We start from the raw sequence: 22,378 nt of genomic DNA, 5'->3' as shown, positions 1-22,378 counted from the left end.
TTTTGAAGCCTTATTATCCTTTATAGTTATTTTAAACATTTGATGACTGCATGAAGTATTTTTGTTACATAAAATAGTATTCTTTTAAACCTCTCGCTCTAATGTTTTAGAATATAGTCATATTTCGGTACATAACTGTGCAGTGGTGTTAAGATTTTTTACATTTATTAATTTTTAAACGCATTTATAAAACCATTAGCATAATTTATTACGAGATAATTTTTGTAAAATATTCACGATAAAAAATTATATTGATAATCTCTGTGATCCCAAATTTGACAAGAATTAGGCATTTTATTATTCAAAAAATCGGCAAGATTAACACATTTCAAGACAATTCTAAAGATATTTATTATAAGCTATGTCTTTGACCATTCAAGTGTGATAAACATCTTATGAATAATGATTGCTTTATAATAATTATTGACCTAAGAATAAGGTAGTGTTTTTTTGAAATACGCCATTTCTTTTGTCATTCCCCAGTGGTTAAGCTACAACATACGGCCGTAGCCATAAATTGACAAACTATAATTGAAGTAGGGAGTAAAATGATATTGACGCGCGTGTTTGAACATGTACCGTTTAAAAAAAAATAAAAAAAAAATCGGTTAGGTACATGTTCAAACACGCGCGTTAACATAATTTTACTCCCTACTTTAATTATAGTTTGTCATTTTATGGCTACGGCCGTATGTTGTAGCTTAACCACTAGGGAATGACAAAAGAAATGGCGTATTTCAAAAAAACACTACCTTATTCTTAGGTCAATAATTATTATAAAGCAATCATTATTCATAAGATTTTTATCACACTTGAATGGTCAAAGACATAGCTTATAATAAGTATCTTTAGATTCATCTTCAAATGTGTTAATCTTGCCGATTTTTTGAATAATAAAATGCCTAATTCTTGTCAAATTTGGGATCACAGAGATTATCAAAATAATTTTTTATCGTGAATATTTTACAAAAATTATCTCGTAATAAATTATACTAATGGTTTTATAAATGCGTTTAAAAATTAATAAATGTAAAAAATCTTAACACCACTGCACAGTTCTGTACCGAAATATGACTATATTCTAAAACATTAGAGCGAGAGGTTTAAAAGAATACTATTTTATGTAACAAAAATACTTCATGCAGTCATCAAATGTTTAAAATAACTATAAAGGATAATAAGGCTTCAAAATTATATAAATAGATCATCTACAACGTTTAAGGAGTGTCCAGGATCATGGTTTGAAAATACAATAAAAACTCAATTTTGACCTTCGACGAGCATGTCCCCCCTTAATTACATACAATTTTTTACTAAGACACTTATTCCGTATTCTTCCATGGTATCGATATAATAAAAAATTGCAATCTCCTCTTTATTTCAAAATAGTGTGTAGAGATATAAAAAAATACAACGTACTGTAAGGTTTGTACGTTGTTTATTCGCATGTACACAATGCCAAAACCCTTTCGACCGACTATGATGCCGTACTTCTAACTACACTTAAAAGTTTAAACTCTTCCCGCTTTCGTTGTATTACCATCCCACCCCGTGCAACAATAGCACGCCACTTAACCCCGAAATAATTTATACAGTGTCCTTGAAAGTTGTTTTTTCGAGATTGATAAAATCACGCTCGGTGTGAAGGAAGGGTTTGAAATGGTCAAAGGCGTGCTGATTGGGTAAGGATAAACACATATATTTTGTGGTTTGAATTGAATACCGTTTTCCTTATATGACAAGCGATAATGACTGTTTCAATATCGACACTTATAATCATATTGGTAATCAATGACATTATTAATGGACAACGCACTCAATATAGTAGCTAGCAAGTAAATTCGCGCATAGCGACATTCGCACATGTATAGGTAGACGTCACGCAATTTCCATTATGCGATATCACGCATCGGGAATCTATAGCAATATCACCTTTATTGTAATGGCGTTAGAACAGTGTTTCTAGTTTCAATGTTCATTTGAGCGAATCCGTTCGAACCGAACCATTCGGCAGACCGACAAAAAGTATCGGGAATTTATACCAATATCACCTTTATTGTAATGGCGTTAGAACAGATTATGCCATTCGGCAGACCCGACAAAAAAGTGAGTAATTTTTTTTCTAGATGCTTCGTCCATATTAATGTCATTGTTGGTAATACATCAATCACATATTTTGAATCAAAACTGTTTTTGTATAAGTTTTGTTTGTGCCTACCTACTAAATGACATTAAAATATTTTTACTGTTCATTATTGGCCCATTCAAAGCCTTGGGTAATGATTAAAAATCTCAACGTCAAACTTCACTTAATTTTAGGAAGCTGTCACCACGAATGTCAAAGTTGTATGTATCAATATATCTAGTGTTAAATAATAAATGCAAATGCCACAATAGAAAGTGATGTTAGATTTATAAAACTAATACAATAATTAAAGACAAAAAATGATAATCTATGACGAACACCCATTCACTAGGAGGTTCGTTTGAAATGTATCTCAATATTTATTTAATTAATTATTTTGCTATAGTACCTGCCTTAGAATCTTTTACCCGTATGAGTTTTAACTCTTGTAAGGTTTTTTTTTTTTTCTAGATGCCTTTATGGATACATCGCATTTACTATCGAGCTTTCTTAAGGACTTTAACACGCAAACTACTCTACTTGATGCTAGTCAAATGAAAATTGTGCCGGCTGAGAGAATATGCCTAATTGAAAACTGTTCTTCTACCCGCATCGGGTATTGCTAATTTGAATTCGGCCAGGGCCTATGAAACCGCCTTGCAAAAACCCTGGAAAATTCTTAGTAGCGCAAGGCGGAGGTGATTCTGATGAATATTTTGTCGTATTCATTGGGAACTGAGGACTGCGATTTGTAGTCGAGTTTTTTCCCGTGGTAAAAGAAATGTCGCATAGGACTGATATTCTAAGTATATACTTATACTATCTTATATGATTGCAGTCACTGGATCTGAAAGGCATGAATCATCTTTACATGTCACCATTTATTATTTTTATTACATCAATACAGAAATTAAAAAGTGCATCTCTTCCGGCCTCGTTTGCCATGGTCCCCGGAAGGTCTCGAATGTAAGGTTACTAGGATTACTATAATTAATAATATTCATAACCATCGTTATGAATACTAATGATTGGTCCTGATATTGGTATTATAACCGAAATAGATATCGACACTTTAAACCTAATTTTTTTTACAAATTTAATTACATTACAATTTCTTTTTCTTATTTACATAATTCACTATGATTGATTTTCTAGAAAAATATTTGGTATGCCACTGCGCGAAGGACAGGTGAGTTGAAATACTGGTAACCAACCCCACGTGGCAAGGGATAGTTTTGCTACCTGGATATAAATGCCAGCGCTGGATATTTTTTATTTTCAGTTCAATTCGATTGAGGGGTCTCCAACCCTCGTTGAATTACCAGAGTGAATTAGTTTACGTAAGTATCCCAAGTTTTTTTTTGTTCATTGGCTGTTGGTAAATCTTAGCTGCTTTTCGTAGACGATCCTTAACGGTTATTTTTACGAGAAATTGATGTTAGTCACTTGCTTAAGGCTATACTTCAGCTGAGGCATGGTCTAAAAAGATCGTGACTAGGCGATGCGCGGATTGTGCAAATGACGCGAGCCGAACGAAATATAATTTGTCATAAAAATTCAACATGCGTCCTTTTAATGTTATGTTTATTATTATATTCGTAATAATAATAGTATATTCATTGACATGTTTTCTTTTTCAAGTACATGCGGAACGTTTTTAGTCATCTTTACACGATTTACGAATATATTCCTCCAACGCCATCACAAAACAAATTGACGTGCTCACACCTCGACAGTCAGTCTCCGATTGGCGACGACTGCGAAATTTCGTTCCACCTACTGTTGGAAATTATTTGCCGTTTCACTTATGTATGCTCTTAATCTGTTTCACTCTTGCATTAAAAATCGACACGTGAATTTGTCGAACTTTCGATCTACGGTTTCATCAATGAACACTTTTCACCATTCATCCATCGCGGGCGCTCGCTAGGTAGTCTATTTTACGATGTATCTTAAATGATTTTTAAAGCTTTGATAATTATTCTTTTAATTGGTTGACTTTTGCAATGCTATGGTGGCTTTATTATAAGATTCTCGTGCATATTATTCAAGCTACCTACTTATATCATAATTCCATTCGAGTCTAGGTCTTCTCAATTCTCATCCTCATATCACCTTGGTCTTCAGTAGTCTTCGACCAGTCTCGCATGATAAGCAGCTCCGGTTGTTCAGTGAAGTTTATTGTCGCCACCCGTGTATGTACACACTGTGTACATGCCCTGTCCACCGCTAGACAAACGCAATCATACCTACATTGTACGCAAATAACCAAAAGGTCACCCTAAAATCAAGTTTATCGATGAAGTTCCGAGGAAGTACATTACAATGAAAAACTGTGGACCAAGAAGAGTGGAAGGATCTAAGGATAGGCCTTCATACCGGTGGGTCGATAGTTGATGTTAATAAAGACGGCGTGTTTTATTATTGTCTGGTGAATTTATAATATGGTGGTATGACTTTAGAAGCAACGATGAGATAAGGGAACGCACCAAGCAGCATCTCATTACGCTGAGAGTGAAGAGGCGACGTCGGACCTGGCTCGGCCACGTGGTGCGGATGCCAGAAGAGAACCCCAACCTGGTTTCCCGGTTCTTCAAGCCGACCGGATTCCGGCGTCCTAGGTGGCCGCTAAATACTATCTATAGAGTGTATACAGCGGAGCCACGGGATGCTGGTTTGACCTGGAACGAAGCAAGAAGACTGGCGAGAGACAGGGATTCTTGGACGCGCCGCGTGGTGTTCATATGTTCCAGCTAAGGGGCGGATATGGCCAAAGAAGAAAGAAGAAGAAATCTGTATATCAGAAACCACCGCGTTATGACCTACCACTCACTACAATCATCAATTTTGTACGCATCAGCCAAACCTTTGTGGTTGAATGACATCCAATAACATGCAGCAAAAATGCTTAAAGATTTAAAGCATTCAACATTTTGGAAAGTGCCATTTTAATTTTTGGAGGCGCCGCGTGGTGTCCATGTGCTCCGACTTAGGGGCGAACATGGAAGAAGAAAAAGAATTTATAAAATAACGTTCGATTGTTAATATATACTTACCTATTTGTCTGCCGAAATAAGAATATATTATTATTGCTTTCTGTAATACCTACTGATAATATGAAAGTCAGGGCGTAATGTTACATCGGGCAGATCGTTAAAATGGGTATTAACCGTTTTCTTTTTAATTTGTTTCCAAAAACACGCTCGGCTTTCAGTGGATTTTATGTGTTATTAAGGTTTCTTTAACTATCGTTGTGACCTTAACGTGCACCCAAAGAGAAAGAATAAATACGCCTCCCAGACATAAAAACAGCGTATTTCGTGAAACAGTCTAATTCCTGCCATAAGATAAAGAGTATGCGTATCCCTAAGCGGAACTTTGAGCTTTCTTCTTATCTAATACACATTTAAAGCGGTCACCGCATAAGAAAAACGATAACTTCCGCGTAATATAACCGCCAAAGGTTTATTATCCCTCTTTCTGCCACCTTGATACATACTTACGCATTTAAGAAAGATTTTAACCAGCGTTTACCAACTTCACATCATCAACCTGATGCCAGTCTTGGGACCACACTATTATACGGTATATCCAGAGAGTTTGGAATAATACAACAAGATTTCTATTATTACAGCACTTGTTGACGATTCTGAAACTTTGAATTATGATTGAATTGTCAACCACAGAAAATATGAGATTCTGTGCGTTGATGCATAGAATTAAGATTATGTACACTTGTAGATATTTTAACATATCACGATTTACGTACGCGATTTTTGTGATTATTCATATAAATATTCTAAATAATTGTAGTTCGGTGTATTTTGCTGCGAATCCACGCGGTCTCATATTCATCGCGGTGCCTACACGTATGAGCGATGAATGAGCGTAAAGTGTCTGCTTATGAAATCGTGGGTTGCGTCTCGAATCCACGTTTTGTTTTTATAATTGTGTTAATTCGCTTGGTATCGCAGAGACAATGATGATGATGACATGCCACAGGCATATGAATGTATTGGTTTCAGTACAAGTCAACCATGTTTTGCGTTCGAAATGGTGAATGTTTGTATAAATTAATAAAACAACACAATCCATTCATAAACTCAAGTTTCAGAGTTTATCTTGGTGATATCTTGCATATTTAATCATTTATGGAATTAACTAATTGAATTATTATTGTATAATTGTATTCAAATATTTACTAATATAATGTGAAGTTTGCTATACTTAAATAAATCGCATATTATATTTATATAACATATTATTTAGTTTAAGCCATGTCTTTTAGAGAAGGTTTGCTTCAAAGTCTTCAGGTATATTGTCTCGGTTTATCGTCGCTTGATAATATAGTTATAGTTTGACTGGCAATATTTTCGCGGTATCTAGTGATATATGATCTGACTAAAATTTAATTCATTGTTGCTTTCTTCTAAATTGTTATGGGTTTGTAGATATACTTACACACCTATCACAACATACAACATAAAGATTTATTTTTTTAAATTACTTTTTAACCTAATTATTGTATAGCTGAGTATGGTGTGGTTCTTTGCATAAATATTTCAAAATCTGTATGCCACAATGTGGTTTACATATTTACAAAATTGTTATAAAAGTTTTTCAATATTCTAGGACACTAGATTGGCGACAAACAGCATAAAATAACCGAATTGGTGCACTTTATATTTGTGTGGTGTATTTTATATTGTCATAAGTGTAAAGTCAACAGTATTATCAGCTATCTATTATTTATTTTTAAATTCAATTTAACGGGGTTTTGGGTCGGGTCCTTTTGTTTTTTTTAATTGCATTTGTAATTCGAGGTGTTTCGTCGAGAGCGTGGTTGTCATCGAAAGTTATTTACTTTTAAAAATACCTCCGATTTTTCAGAGAACCCTTTTATGCCCATTCCGCACAATCGACGACCCTGTTCCGGGTCACGACCTCAAGTTGGCTATCACTGATCCTAACCCCTAGGGAGGTACAAACATGTCAGTATTAGGTTACCCAACAATTTGGTCGCTGTACTAGCTATTCCTTTTTGGTTTTTCTTCTCATTCTCGCAGTCGCTCCGTTTCGTTTATCTCCTCCAGCGTATGTAGGACCCGTCCTAACGTCCAGCGTCCAGCGCCAGATTTTTATTGTGGTCAATTACCGAACCTCTCCTCGCGGCCAATTCTATCTTTTTATATTATTTTTATGTGGATAATCCAACTCCGTTTTTGGCTTTATTCTACTGCCATGGCATTGTTATTTCTCTGCCTTATTATTGTTTTTTTTCGGTACTTCTTTGTCCTTCCATGCAGGGCTTTCATTATCGGTTCTGGTTAACCGGTTTTTCGACACAAATAAACAAATAATACCACCGGTAATGAAACGATTCGTCATGATTTTACAAATACCGGTATAAGACAGAACACTTTTGTATACTCGCACGTACGCATACGGATACTATTTTGATTTTTGTATATTTCGAATAGATCAGTGATTCCCAACCGGCTTCCGCAAAAACCCTGAGGCTCCTCGAGAGTTCGTAAAATCTTGCGAAAAAAGTAGAATTTAAACCATTTTGATAGTAGTGTAATAACGAGGATTAATGTGGGGGGTGAAGTAACAAGGAGTAAAGAAAAATAATGAGGTTTTAGTTGTTACTATTGACTGTCACCACCTACTGCGCACTGCTTTCATTTATGTTATTAAAATAAGCATACTATTAACGTTACAGGTACATCAAAGCATTTGTGTGCGTATTGCTTTTTTATTGTTAATTCCATTAGTTTTTGACAATGTAGAAATATATTAATATAAATCGCACTTATCCGAAATGTAGACGAGAAATGAAATATTGTTTTAATATATTTTTTTCAACATTGATGGTTACCTAATTATTATTAATAAAAACAGTATATTTTTCCATGCGTTGCTTCGGGGCAACACATTTTCGGCATCAAATAAGAGAGGAATGCGACTAATATAACTGTTTGGAGTAGATTACATGTTGATGATTTTTTTTGTCTGTCTCTGCAAATATTATCGCGAGATTCAATGTATATTCGTATCTAAGAGTATTCGCACCGTGCCCCTCTACTTAGTCTACTTGCTTGGCATAATATTAAACGTTCATTGTTTTCGTCTTATTTTTTTTGACGTCTAAAATAACCGGAAAATTGTCGGTTAACCGTTGAACGTTTTACCGATTTAAAAATCTACCCTTGTAACGCACAAGTCCTACTCCGACGATGCTAGATATCTTCAACGTGCCGGGAAGTCTTCAGTTTCCCCTAGGAGAGCAGAAGGAAGCGTATGTAGATAAAATTCTCATTTCGCAGAATGGATTGTTTCTTATTGGCCGACATTGAGCCCACAAGGGGTGATTTTACTGCCTTCTGGCCTACGTTTTTTTACTCACGGAGACGTAAAACTAAGTCACTGATACCGGCTAGCTAGATGGATAAAAAAATTGCTCTAGCAATAAGGTTTGATTGGGATATCTCGGAATGTATTCCTGAAAAGTATTTTTTTACAGCACGGTCGATAGTGTTACGCTTTGCGTCAGCGGCGACGTCAGCCTGTTGAACGAAAGTAAAAGATTAGTGCTCAATTCTATCATACATATAACTACAGTATGACACGTATTCTATTATTCAGTTTTTTTTTTTTTAATATTTTCTTAAATAGAAAATGCTATCATATTTCTTCAAAGTGTGATACTGATGATTCTATATTAAAACAATTAATATTATTTACCAATTACGGGACCCCATAATATTTTCGTAGTACCTATAGGTAGTAAATGTGGAATAAAAATAAATGATCTATTTAATCTTATGTAAGTAGTTTCATACATACAATTATTGTTTTGTATCGAGTTCTCGCCTCAACTGTGAGTAATCCGGCTCTCACATCTAAACTCGCCTCGTCTGCCGCACAGTCATAAATCAAACCTTCTAGGAACGTCGCTCCGATGTTGCATATGAAGACCGCGTTTCTTCCGTAGAACTTAACTATCTCGTTGATTCAATGGACGCAGGTCTTACCTTTCGGACGTTTTAAAGCTCTTGGGATTGGGTATGATCAGATTTGTCCAGCAATTGGCAATATTGTATATTGTTTCAGTACTTCGTTTACCGTCAATTATTATTGTATGTTATAGCTGTAGATATATACATTTTAAACACAATTTAATACGTCACTTAATTTACTTGTATTTATTAAAACAATGCTATAAAACAACTTCCCGCAGTTACCATAGTTGCAGTCCGAGTAAACAGTTTTACTAGAGAGTTGCACTCACTTTGACATGTAAGCAGAATAAGTCAAACGGTATGAAGGAGAATTTAAAATTTGCTGCCTTATTGCAATGGGGTAAGAATTAAATTTTCAACCACGAGTATTACAGTGAGGCCTTGTCCACATGGCGCGTCTTGACTGGCGCGCAATCCAAGTATATGTGACCTCATTGAGCCGTCCACAAACACTCGCGGTGAATCGTGGACAAGGCCTAACAATTAATTTAGGACAACATTTTTGTCAAGACATGACATAATATTGCAATGTAGGTAGGATATTGTACACGAAATAAAGAATATGGGTATACCCAAGTGTTGATGGGATGGGCTCTTCGACTCTGCACACGTTGCTGCGTCAACGTTAGTGACTACATTGTACCCGCCCGATTTCGTACCGGTAACTAGCAACATAAAGCTAGTAGGTACTAATAAAATATAGCCACGATGTTGAATTGATGTTCAAAAAATCATTTCATGCATGATTCTGGATATCAAAGAATACTTATTATGAATCAGCCCCCGGCAGTCATCAATATTGTATAGCCCGCCTAGTCTAGTCCAATCTGTTTACCAGGTAAACTTTACCTGGTAGACACTGTTTCACGTAAGGATTTCACTAACTCACAAATTCACATCGAACTGTCATCTACACCAAGTTAATAAATCTGCCGTACAATTTTAGTTAATCAAACGAGATTTTATATATATAGATATACATTTATATAGATATACATTTTTTTTTGTTTTTTCAACGAAATAATCATATTTTAGTTTGTTGATTATAGGCAAGGTATCAAACCGCCGATGGAATTATTCCGTGAATCGCCGTGTTTATTTCGTTGAGTCAGAACTCTGAACACTGTTGTACCCTAAAAATATAATTGCTTTTGTGTGACTGGTTCCCACAATGAATAAATTCAAATTAATTTTATGAAATCTTGAGAAAAAAAATACTTTTTGGACACCACTATGGTTTACGACTGGCTAGAAATCAAGTTTTCTCAATGATACAAAATGTAAGACTTACCTGCCAGTAGGTACGGCCTGGTTTCATTTATTTTCTGTTTATTTCTCACATTAAAACTTATTTATAATAATAACGCGTGAGAATATTTCATATCAAGTCCACAATGCTTTCATTTTTCTTGTTAATCTCATTGTCAAATTTTCAAATCAAGCAAATATCGTTATTGTAACATATAATCAAACTATTTATTTTTTGCTTTATTCATTTTCACTTTTTTTGTGAAGCATAATGTGGACATCACGTGGCGCCTCCAAAAGCCCATTGTGTCCGCAAAATTATATGTATGCAATTCACCGCCATCACAGTGCACCGTAAGCTGTCGTATCGGAGATATATAGCCGTAAAACATTAAGATGAAATTCATGTCTGAATAAAATACTTAAAATACGTAAATAAAAACCACCGAAATACAAGGAAAAAAACGTTAAAATATTATGTAAATTAGAAATACAATCATATCGTTTAGGTACAAGGAATTATGAATGATTCAAAAGTAGGTGCTTGTGAAATTCTCTACGAATAACGCGTAATTTTTTTATTATCTCAATGCTATACGGCTATTTGTTTCCGGTACGGCAACTCACGGTGAACTGTGATATGGGGAACTGTAAATTTACAATTTACAAGTAACCAGTAACAGAGTCCCTCTCGCTTTCTTACCAGGTTATACAAGTATCCTGGCGGATCACTTACTTGAGGCATCTATGACGTGGCATCTTCACCTCTAAGCTAACACTGACACTCAATACCCTATTATAAAGGCACACATACTTAATAATGGTGTCACAACCGAAATAGCTATCGACAAAAAAAATAATGGGTGTAATTTATTATAAGTAATTAATAAACGGTTTAGTGTGTTCAACGCGTTCAAGTGTTTCAGGTTTTTGTCATTGGCTTCATGTCGCCATACAATTGAAGATACCTCATGTATTATGTTTTTTGTTGCAATTTAGTGAATTTTCAATACATAATAATGTCTCATGTGTTTTTTTCTTGTGTAGGTACCTACCACTTATTCATATTTTATTATATAGGTACTTGCTTCGATTTCGTAAAGTTCCTTGGTAATTGTGGGTAGTGCTAAAAATTTAGATTCTTATACATATTCATCAATATCATCAATATCATCAATCACCCTGGATCAATCCACTGCAGGATGGAAGCATCTTTAAACTGATTCCATTCCTTTCGTCATGTGCGTTTCGTCGCCGCGTACTTCTGTAAAGTTTGACTAATTCATCGACCCAGCTGACTTTGGACATTTTATACCTCTTAAGTACCACTGGTTTTCTAGATTTTCTCCGTGATAGTTTCTTATTCGGGCTATGTTTTAAAACATTCAGGTTCCTTGTTATTTATCTATAATATATAATATGTAATTCAAAATTCAATTTTTACTGTGTACGTTTAGATGGTACTAATATACTCTGGTCTCAGAATCGGACCATAAGCTGTAAATTCCCAAAATGAATGTATTTATTTATTTAAAAAAAGACACATTAAGCACATAACAAATTATTAATTCAATACGTTCACAACATGACATTTAGAATAAAAAGTACAAGGAAATCATCAACTAGAGAAAAAATATGGCGGAGAAAAAAACAAAGCAAACAATAATTTTATAGAAAAAAAAAATTCAAATTAAATAATCAATGTTATTTTTCCGATATGTCCGATCCTAATAGGATCATATGGGCCTCCACAGAGTAGAGGTTTGTAGTAGCAGATTTTGTTTTTTTTACGAGAAATGGACGTCAGTCACTTGGTCAACCTATTAGATCTATATCCTGACTCACACACAAATTGGAAAACAATATGTGTACTTGCCAGACTCAGTATTCGAACCTGGGACCCACGGCGTTATAGTCCAACGCTTAAGCCGCGCGGCCACCGTGGGTGTTTGCAATTAAATAGAATTTTATAAACATAGGTACATAATGCATCGCTAAAAATGTTTACATTTCTAGGGAGTGCATTGACCAGCCGCACAGCCCTCGCTTTTGGTGCCTAGTGAGCCTGACATGAGGAAACAGCTTTCACCCAAAATAGGTCATGGCTGCGAGTCTTCGACCACGCATGTAATTGATGGGTGCATAAAAATTAAAATTTTCCAGAATATCGGGATGGGAAACTATACCACGCGAGAGCAAGGAAAAATGCTTTAAGTGCAGAAGTGACGAAGAAAGTGAAGTGAGAATGAAAGGCGAGCATGCCTTGAAGAAAGTTAGTCGGAAAATACTCGCTTGAGAACACGCTCTAATCCTAATCTCGTATCGTAGTATCATCGCTGATGTTTATAATATCGGGAATAATTATTTATATGCAAACGGAATAGTACCTACGTAGACCTTGTTAAGCTTTACGGGGTTTTCTCTTCCAAGAATCCGTCGTTCGCATTATTTCCCCTCGTTGAGGATTATGGTCGCCATGGAGATATCCCTTTGATATTTCGTGTTTAAAAAACGTGATGGAAAAAATTACACACTGTCGCAATATTAATCCATGACATGACACATAGGGATTGCATTACCGAATGAAAATGTCAATATCGGTTTTTCGGTATTTCTTATTGAATACCGGTATTCATTAAACTTTTAAGAAAAACAGAAGTAGGCACTTATCAGTAAATATAGCTATAAACATTATTTATAGGAAAAACCTACCTACCTACTATTTATTATGTTGAATTTGAATATATTGATCATTTTAACAAAAGCCCTAGTTCAACAAGTGCAATAAGTCCATTTAAATAATATGCTAATTATATCTAATGGCCATATAATGCCGACACAACAACTGTGCTGTCAGCTCTGTAAGGATTAAATTCAACGCTTGTACAGTCATCAACAATAATTGATTATTTGTCACGGATGTTTTCTATTTCGAAATACTATGATATTTCATCGCGACAATTATATAAATATATTTGATCAATTTTGTTTTATTATTATTTCACCTATATGTATTGGATACAGTCAATATAAATTTGCATTTTAGCAGCACATAACTTATAATTCATTTTCAAAAACATAAACGACTGTGCTTTCTTAATACTGAAAATTCCGGTATTTTGGATTTTTAAAACCGGTATTTCGGTATTAATAAATACTGGAATACCGGTTTTGAAATACCGGTATTGCAACCCCCAATGACACGTAATAATATTATATACGTAGGTACTAATTCTGTTTTATTTTCTTTTTTGCAGGTGAGTTCGCATACGAATGCTTCTTTGTAATTGGGCTGACGGTTCATCTATTGATTCCAATTAAAGGTTTGCTAAAGACTCAATTTTAATACTATAAGAATGTATGCCTATTTTGTAAATCGTCGTTGAGCTGTTGAAACCTTGAAAATGTTTTTTTTTTATGTATTTCCTGTTATTATATTAAGGCTATACTTCAGCTGGGGCACGGTCTAAAACGATCGTGACTACGCGACGCGAAGATTATGCAAACGACGCGTGCAGAACAAAACATAATTTGTCATGAAAATTCAACATGCGTCCATTTGATGTTATGTTTATTGTTGTATTAGTAATAATACTAATATATTCATCGACATGTTTTCTTTTTCAAGTAAATGGGTAACGTTTTTTAGTCATATTTACACGATTTAAGAATTATTCCCCCGACGCCATCACAAAAAAAATTGACGTGTTCACAGCTCGACTTTCGCTCTCCGATTGGCAGCCAGTCCAAAATTTCGTCGCACCTATAGTTGAAAATTATTTTCCGTTTCACTGAAGTATGCTCTTAAATAGATCCAATAGTTTAGTATCACCCCAATGTTCCATATACTACCATAATTGAAACATGTATAAGTACTTAATTATTGATACCTCTTATACTGGCCTGCTAAGTAAAAAGGCAGTGTTTTTAGTTTTAGAGAAATGAGAACCTAAGTTTTTAAACTACGTTTTCTCTTTTATTATGTAAAATTATTGGATTGTTTCACTAGACACTGTCTATTTAGAGATTATGTCAAACTATATTACTACAATTGTTAATACTACACTTCGGCTCTCGTGGTGCAGTGCGCAAGGCGCTTGCCTTCCGCCCGAGATTTCTGGGTTCGATTCCCGGCCAGGACACAATATTTATGTGTGTTTTATCAAAGCCTGTGTGTACCAGCTTAACCACCTTGTACGAAAAAGCAAGGACATGGTTATTAATAATTCTTAAAAAAAATACTAGACGTAATTTAAAACTTGGGTTCTAATTTCACTAAAACCAAAAACATTGTGTTGGCACGCGATTAGCCTTAGTAGACGACGTCAAAAGTGACAAATAGAGGCTGAGTGTGACTGACTGCAGAGCGAGAGAGAGCTCGGGATAGAGGTACTATAGCCTTACCATTATATCTTGGCGATGTCATAGGAGTAATTTGGGGAACTGCGAACCCCGTATTTTCAGGTATAAATCTACGCCCCCGACCCCCGCTATAGTCCGTAAGTAATACAGCATACAACGCTATACAATCGTAGCCAAGGTATGATGGTTGAGCTATCGGCCATAGACCAGAATGGTTTGTAGTGCTAGCCGTTAGCGTATGTAAATAACAGGGAACTCAGAAATAACGGGAACTGAAATACCCAACGGGTAAGGCGATAGCAGGTCACCGTCTCTAGTAAGGAAGAATCCGGGCTAAACTTACACACCCGTGAAGAATACGTTGTACGTCGAATACTGAAAACTGTTCTCGGTTTATGCGTTTACGCTCATTTAATGTTGGTGTATTACACACACTATTGCACGTGCATAATGCGTGCTTCATTTTCGTAAGACACTCACACATTCAAAAACCCTGCTTCAACGTGCGGCGTATTGAATATAGCCTATCGGTATTCTATTTATTATCTGTTCTGTGGTAAGTAACCATCTGTATTGTATTCCGATTTCGGGTTCTTGGTAACTTGGGCTCGTATGCCGCGTACTACATATATTATAATAATCGCAATTAACCTTAGACGACCTCTTATTATATTCCGTAGTACTAGATACGTAATATTATATAATATACTGTTTTTTCTCGATGTTATTATGCGAATATTACCTTTGTGACCATTAAATTCTGAACCTTTGATTTGTGCGGTTAATTTTATTGCTATCTGAAATCGCATCGCGCGATGCCTTCGCGATTACGTCTGGCACCTGACCCGTACCTCACCGTCGAAGAGAATTTAATATGCCCCTCGCAAAAACGTACGTCAAAGGTGTGGGGGGGGCATTTCGCTATTTTTCACTAATACCTATCGTGATAAATTGCTTTTTTTGACAATCGAAATATATACACATAATTAAAGGCTTTGCGCTTCCAGATAGGCATCGAAGGAGATTAAGTATTATTGTATTCTAGTTATATATATATATTATAACTAAACATTTTTCAAAAAAATAATCTCTGAGATGCACAACGGGTTTATTTTGCTCAGTTCCAATTTTAAAAACAGTATTTTAGGCACTGAAAATTATGTACATAATATGTATTAATTATATTATACCTGTATTATGGTGTTTCCTTAAAATAATGGGGAACATTTTTATTTATTATAAAGCTTTATTGCAAAGCTTTATTATAAATTTTATTAATTATTGACATAATACTTTTCCGTATACGCAATACATTTTCCTCGGCAATGGTAAAAAATGATGTTGCGCTTAAGTACCAATTTCATTGAGCGACTTTAGGGCAATCATTTTCTGTTATTTTATATGAGGCACATTCCTAAATAATATCATAGATGCCAGAATAAAGTTTATGATAATTAGAAGAATTTAGAGAATTCACATCCTTGGATAGGTTTTCCACCTGGTATATGTATATTAGAGTACGCATTTTACATAAATATATGTACGATTAATTTAATACACATTTACTCCCAGTTGACAATGCCTGCTATGTTAAGGGAACAAGTGTCCTAAAATTACTTTTTTTAAGTAAAAGCTTTCAGCGAAGAATTTACCCTAAGAAGAAACATAAAAAAATCGCAGGGTTTCGAAATATTATTTTTCACAACAAACGTCTTATGAATATAACAAAATATGATTCATTCTATTCTAGATAGATATTTTTCTGTGAATATTAGTTAAATATTGATTTTTAAATTGGTGGTGGCGCTTTTAGCAGTGGACTGTAATTTGAAGATGATGATAGACGCGACGTACGCTCAAACCGTATCAGATTTAGCGCTTCGAAGATCAAACAGGTGCATTTTGTATGAATCACTCTGTAGTTAGCGCGGCCTCGTTCGTATCGTATCAGATATAGCGCGATAACTTCAACAAGCCTACGCGTAACTCGTTATCCGCAATCACGGTTGTCTCATGACTCGTAATTGCTGGTTGCCTGGTATTGTGACTAATAAATAAGGATGTGAGGTAGGTGGGGAAATAAGGGATGACGGCCACCATATTTGGCCCAACCAATCGGTTTATTTATCCAATCTTCACATGTATTTTTAAAGCCATAAACAAGATATCATTATTATGGATCGAAATATTAAAGTAATCAAAGCGAAAATCATTTGTTTTTTTATCCCCTATATATCATTATAATATTTAATTATTCAGTTAATATAACAGCTGTTTTGTTTTTGCGTACCTACGTTACGTATTATCATTATTGTATATATATGTGTACTTACTGTAAGGATATCGCGTCAGTCTTAATAATTTCATGCTCCACATAATTCTACTTTTCACATAATTTTTCTACCCAGTGTAAAAAAAAACCGTCCGAATTACGGGCGACCTTCTTTGTCCAGTGTCGGCCGAAATTTAATCCGAAAATGCTTTTATCGAAAAGCGAAAAAAACGTACAGAGAGTCAGCCAATAAAATAATAATCAAAACGTATATCCATAGAAATACTGGCGCTTATTTCCTCCAAGCCGACATTTTCATTTCTTTTGCTCATCCGTTTCCCACACACCCGCGCCGATTAGCGACGCCATTTTGTTGCCAATTGAAATTAAATAAATTGCCGACATTTTATTCGTTCCGTTTGGTTTATGAAAACCTTTTAAAAAATAAAATAAAAATGCGGAAGACATTCTATTGACATGTTTATTTATGTTATATCTATATCAGAGGTCGGTCCCTTTTTGCCAAGGAGGGCACATTTATGTATTATGTACTTATATATTCTATTATATTTGGAGCTTGGAAAATGTGTTCTATGTATACAAAATATGTAGTGTTGATATAAGGTTTATTATTCGTCCTTTTCATTATTAATTCTATTAAACCAAATTCTGCCAGCAAATCGTCTTTCATTATCTGCCTCATCTGTCAAAAAAGAGAGCTTATTTATCACTCGGCAGTGTTTCTGCAAAACTGCAGGACTCCTGTTAGCAGACGTCGGACTTCCTTTGCGGCCAAAACCAAGAAAGGTCCACCACAGCAAACTATGTTTTACAAACCTTGCCCGGAAATGATCAAAGACGCCATCGCCCCCACTTTCTTCCTTGCTCTGTCAAATTCTGACCATAGAGATAGAGTCCAGAAAGTGTTGCCACTCATGGGGCGGCGGAATAAAATTTGTTGTGTGATATTTTAACATTACAGTACTAGAGTCCAGAAAGTGTTGCCACTCATGGGGCGGCGGAATAAAATTAGTTATGTGATATTTGAACATTACAGTAGGTACAGTGCAGTATTCGCATATCAATTTTTAATATACCGACATTATTAAACGACGGCACAATAATTAATAATTGTGACATATTAACGGACAGATAGATAAAGAAGTATGCTGTCGGATAAGAAATTGTCGCAATTAGTATGTCACTGCGTAGCATTGAGGTAAATGCGACGGACGGGGCGTAAACCCAGGAGATGCAGGGTTCAATACCCGGCCGGTGTGGCTTACTTTTTTCAAAAAGATTTTTCTATTGGTTATAATATATTTTCTCAGAAAGTGTTTTTCAAAATTATGTATGTTCAAAGTATTTTTTATTGCAGAACTATGCCTAAGTCATATTCAAGAATGTTGTCACCTGGTATTTTTTTTTTTTTACTAATAATGTATCTACAATACTCTTGTCTTGCAAATTATAGCATTACAATTTTTTCGTGCGCGTAATAAATCAATATAAGTTTTTTTTTTACAAAATTGAAACGTAATCTAATCTTGAGTTGTAGTTTACATAAGATTTTTTTTGCAACACTCTCAACTTGAAGCGATTTTTCTAAAGACTTTTGCAGAATGGAAAAGCGAGAACAAGGGCGAAAAGTTTTCACCGCTCAAAGTGGCCAAACAATAAAAAGTTTGACTTGTTTACGAAGAGAAAGAAAGAAAAAAAAGTATCCGAGTGTGACAAAAGATTACGTTTACAGAAAAAAGTATCAAGTTAAACACATCACGAACGCGTTTTGCGAAAATCAACGTGTAGCATCTCAGTCTTAAAGAGATTTGGTTGTCTGCTTCGGCGATAATTTTTGTGTTTATTTTTGTTTTAGCTATTTGTTTTTTTTAAATCCGCGACGAAAATGGCTCATTTTGAAGTTTTTAACTCATTTTAAACCGATGCGACTTTTGTTTGTTCTGAATTTGAATGAGATGGCGCGATAACGCTATTGTCATAATGTGACTTTGGAAAACAGTACCCATAAATAAACTTTTAAATTTGGAACGTTTGGTTTTAAATATTTTTTGTATCTGTGTTGTTCCTGAAACAAAAGACGGTAAATTATTGTTTACTCGATAAAGACAATGAAGTATTTCTTCTTGATACCTACCTATTTTAATTAAAACCTGCGCCTTTATTCGGTTTATTAGAAATTGGTATTTCCAGCCAAAGTTTAAAAGTGGTCTGTGTTAGGCCCGTTTCGGACGCGACACCGGTGTCGCGCTCGATATAATATAATAGGTTTTTGTATTTGAATAAAGGTGCCTTTGTATTATGTTTATGAACGCCCCAGAGCTAATAGTCATTATTAATTTTGTCTTGACCGCCGGGCGGATTCGTTACGAAAAATCGCACAGGCGTAACGAAAAATAAAGTCACAAACCCGCGCCCCGCAATTTATTTTATTTTCTTTCGAATTTGGACATCCAGCATTCAGAGAATCAGTAGACAAAGCATGTTCCATGTTTAAAAAATTTAGCCTTCATGGTTTTTAGTATTTTTATTTCTGACTGCTCTCATCGTTTTCTCTCGCTTGGCGTCGCTCTACGTCATATTTATTTCCTGTCAAAACTATCGAACTTAACGCTTATGTGGTATGTTTATAACTGTACAATACGTTTTATCTGTTACAATTTAACAAATTAATGTTGTGTTCAGGTTTGCTATCATGATATGGCTAGCAGCATGGACTTTATATTTTGCTCCGCAATGCCATTTGTCGGGAATAATATCAGTCCTTATAAAGATATTTACAAGAACAGGGCACTGAAGAGCAATCCGTATTTTCTGTTTCTGCTAACCCTTTTCTGAAACAATAAGGAACAATGTCGAAACATTTCACTTAGAGCTCATGAATTTACAGAGCCATACATTTCGCATCACGATCCCTGTCACACCAGGGCCGAACTTGAGCTCTTTGTCATGGTTAAATAAGAGGACTTGCGAAAATACGACGATGTAACGGTATCACAGAATGTAACATAATCATAAATAAATTGTCCTACAATTTTTCAACCACTCTTCTTCCTCTCATGCTACCCAATCGGAGATCGGCTACCATCAGAACGAAATTTGGAATATCGTCTTCTAATAAATAGTACAGTGAAGCTATTCACTTCACACTAGTCATTTCATCCATTAAATTATCCATCAGGCACTTTATATATTTGTCTTGACATAAGTATACATAATATATCTGTAACACAGCGCACACATAAAGCCACGCATATACTCTCTCCATCTACAAAAGGGATGTACAGCTTGATATAATATCTGACATACGTACATTTTCACATATTTAAATTTGACATACGTAAATTTGTTCTTGAAAGAGTTTGCGTCTTTGCTGCGCTATCGCACAAATTGAAAACATACATTGCTTCCCCCCACACGTTTCTTACCCCATACGCTGTGTTGTATTAAAGTTTAGTTGTTTTTATAAATAAAATAATCTGCTTTAATACTAAGACAGTTCCAAAGAAAATTCATGAAAAATACGCCGCATTATCAAAATATACAACTACCAATCTATATTCGTATTCAAATCGACGCATTCTTTAGCTATGAATATTGTTATCCTATATTGATTTGCTTATGATATAAAATAGTATTTTGTTAGCTTAATAGTGCATTGACAAGAATGTTGACAGGTGGCAGTGCCACACATTGACATTTTCCTGAAATAATATATCTACTAAGGACCCGTGATATTCGAACAATAACTTAGTTTAATTTAAAAACGTGATAAGTATATAATTTGGAAAATTTCATAAATACGCAATCATTGCATTCCCGGCGGTGTGCTTTACCATTTTTTTAAATGACAACTCACAAACTGCAAATACATCGATATTTTTGAATACTTATGTACTTGTTTCTCACTTGCTAAATTTATTTATATTTTACATTGAATTTGTATGCAATTATTTCGTACACATGATCTAGGACCTAGGACTAGGTGAGTTATAAAAGAACAATGTTACGTCCCTACTTTTACTATAAATAGTGCTAAACGTACAATACTAAAATTGTTGTGAATGATGGTCTCACAAAATGACCAATGTTGCACTGGCACTGGCCTTTCGATGATAATATTCCTGGATCCTGGCCTTAGTTGTGATATTGGTGTGACGATTTCCCTTTCCCTGCAATAAAGGCGGATATTTAGCTGGAGGCGAAAGGTTCCGTGACCGTACTTTGTTTTTATTTCTTATCATCTTTCACCCCGATTTGACTCTTGCCCAAGAAGGCCATCGAATTTCTATATACTTGGGTACATGGGAAATGGAGACATACATTTATCTATTAACTTGAAGGCACGCGCCTACCTACAAAGAGTCATGAGCACTGATGTAAATAAACGTCACATGGCGACGGTGTTGCCATCTTTTTGATGTTAACTACAGTAGAAAACACAATTATTTTTTTCCTTATGAATCGTTCGAAATTATATGAGGTACTTTAGACATATTTATAAACGTGTAGAATAATAGTTTACTACTTTGGCATATAATATTATATACATACCCAAAGATATTGTAATACATACAGGCAATACCTCACCGATCGACTACACTACACAAAACATTTGCCCTGTCGCACATAAAAAATCGTCTCGACTGCGACATGGTTATACATCACAAACTGTCGACAATACCGCAACTCTCTTCTGCGCACACATACGGGACAATGACATTGCACGTCTAGCTGAAATGAATGATTTACCTCGAAAAGAAGCATCTGCGCATGTGCCGATGCGACATTTTGAAATTATACAATGTTGCCCATGTCGAAGGAAATTTGTTACATGCGACAAGCAGATTTTTTTTTCCTGCCGACTAAAAATGTCGCACCGACGCTATGTGCGGCAGTGCGATGTTACTTTGAGGATTAATGGTGGTGACAGTATGCCCATATTTTTTACTAGTTGCGCGAATTTATATTTACAGCAATGTACCTACCTACCTTGTTGAATTTGTTAAAGGTTTAGTATTAGAGGTCGTACCTCATCTAAGGTTTGTTTGGCACTAAGCAGGTAGTAAGCTCTGAACATTTTGTTTCAAACTGTCTAAATTGCACTGATCCACATCAAGTCACTGCAGTGTGTCCACAATAGAGCGGGTTTAGGATGGGGAGGTAGACAGGGCACTTACATTAATAATTGTCCTAAAGACCTATTAATAATATTGCCACCAACCTACTTGAATCATGTAAATACTTTATAATGAAGCCGCTTATCGCCCAGTTGCAGATTGAAACAATAAATGACTAAAATATACGTACATTATTGATACCTACATA

The 22,378-nt window shown here is 35.1% G+C and overlaps 1 long non-coding RNA gene across 2 annotated transcripts in view; it reads left to right on the top strand.

Moving 5' to 3' along the window:
- Nucleotides 1-22,378, top strand: part of LOC147065706 (uncharacterized) — a 432,281-nt gene that overhangs the window by 156,496 nt on the left and 253,407 nt on the right. The window contains exon 2 of one of the 2 annotated variants that reach the window (XR_015071789.1): nucleotides 13,656-13,787. The exons of the other annotated variant lie outside the window; for it this stretch is intronic. This is a non-coding gene — a long non-coding RNA (uncharacterized LOC147065706). Of the gene's footprint in view, nucleotides 1-13,655; nucleotides 13,788-22,378 lie in introns of those variants that run through there. 2 annotated transcript variants of the gene reach the window in all.

Source organism: Rhyacophila brunnea, unplaced genomic scaffold, assembly GCF_057557595.1.
Source record: "Rhyacophila brunnea isolate RB1 unplaced genomic scaffold, BYU_Rbru_1.0 scaffold_6, whole genome shotgun sequence".
In the NCBI taxonomy this organism is placed as follows: Eukaryota; Metazoa; Arthropoda; class Insecta; order Trichoptera; family Rhyacophilidae; genus Rhyacophila; species Rhyacophila brunnea.
Note: the sequence above shows the minus strand (reverse complement) of the source record. Positions and strands in the feature narration are given on the sequence as shown.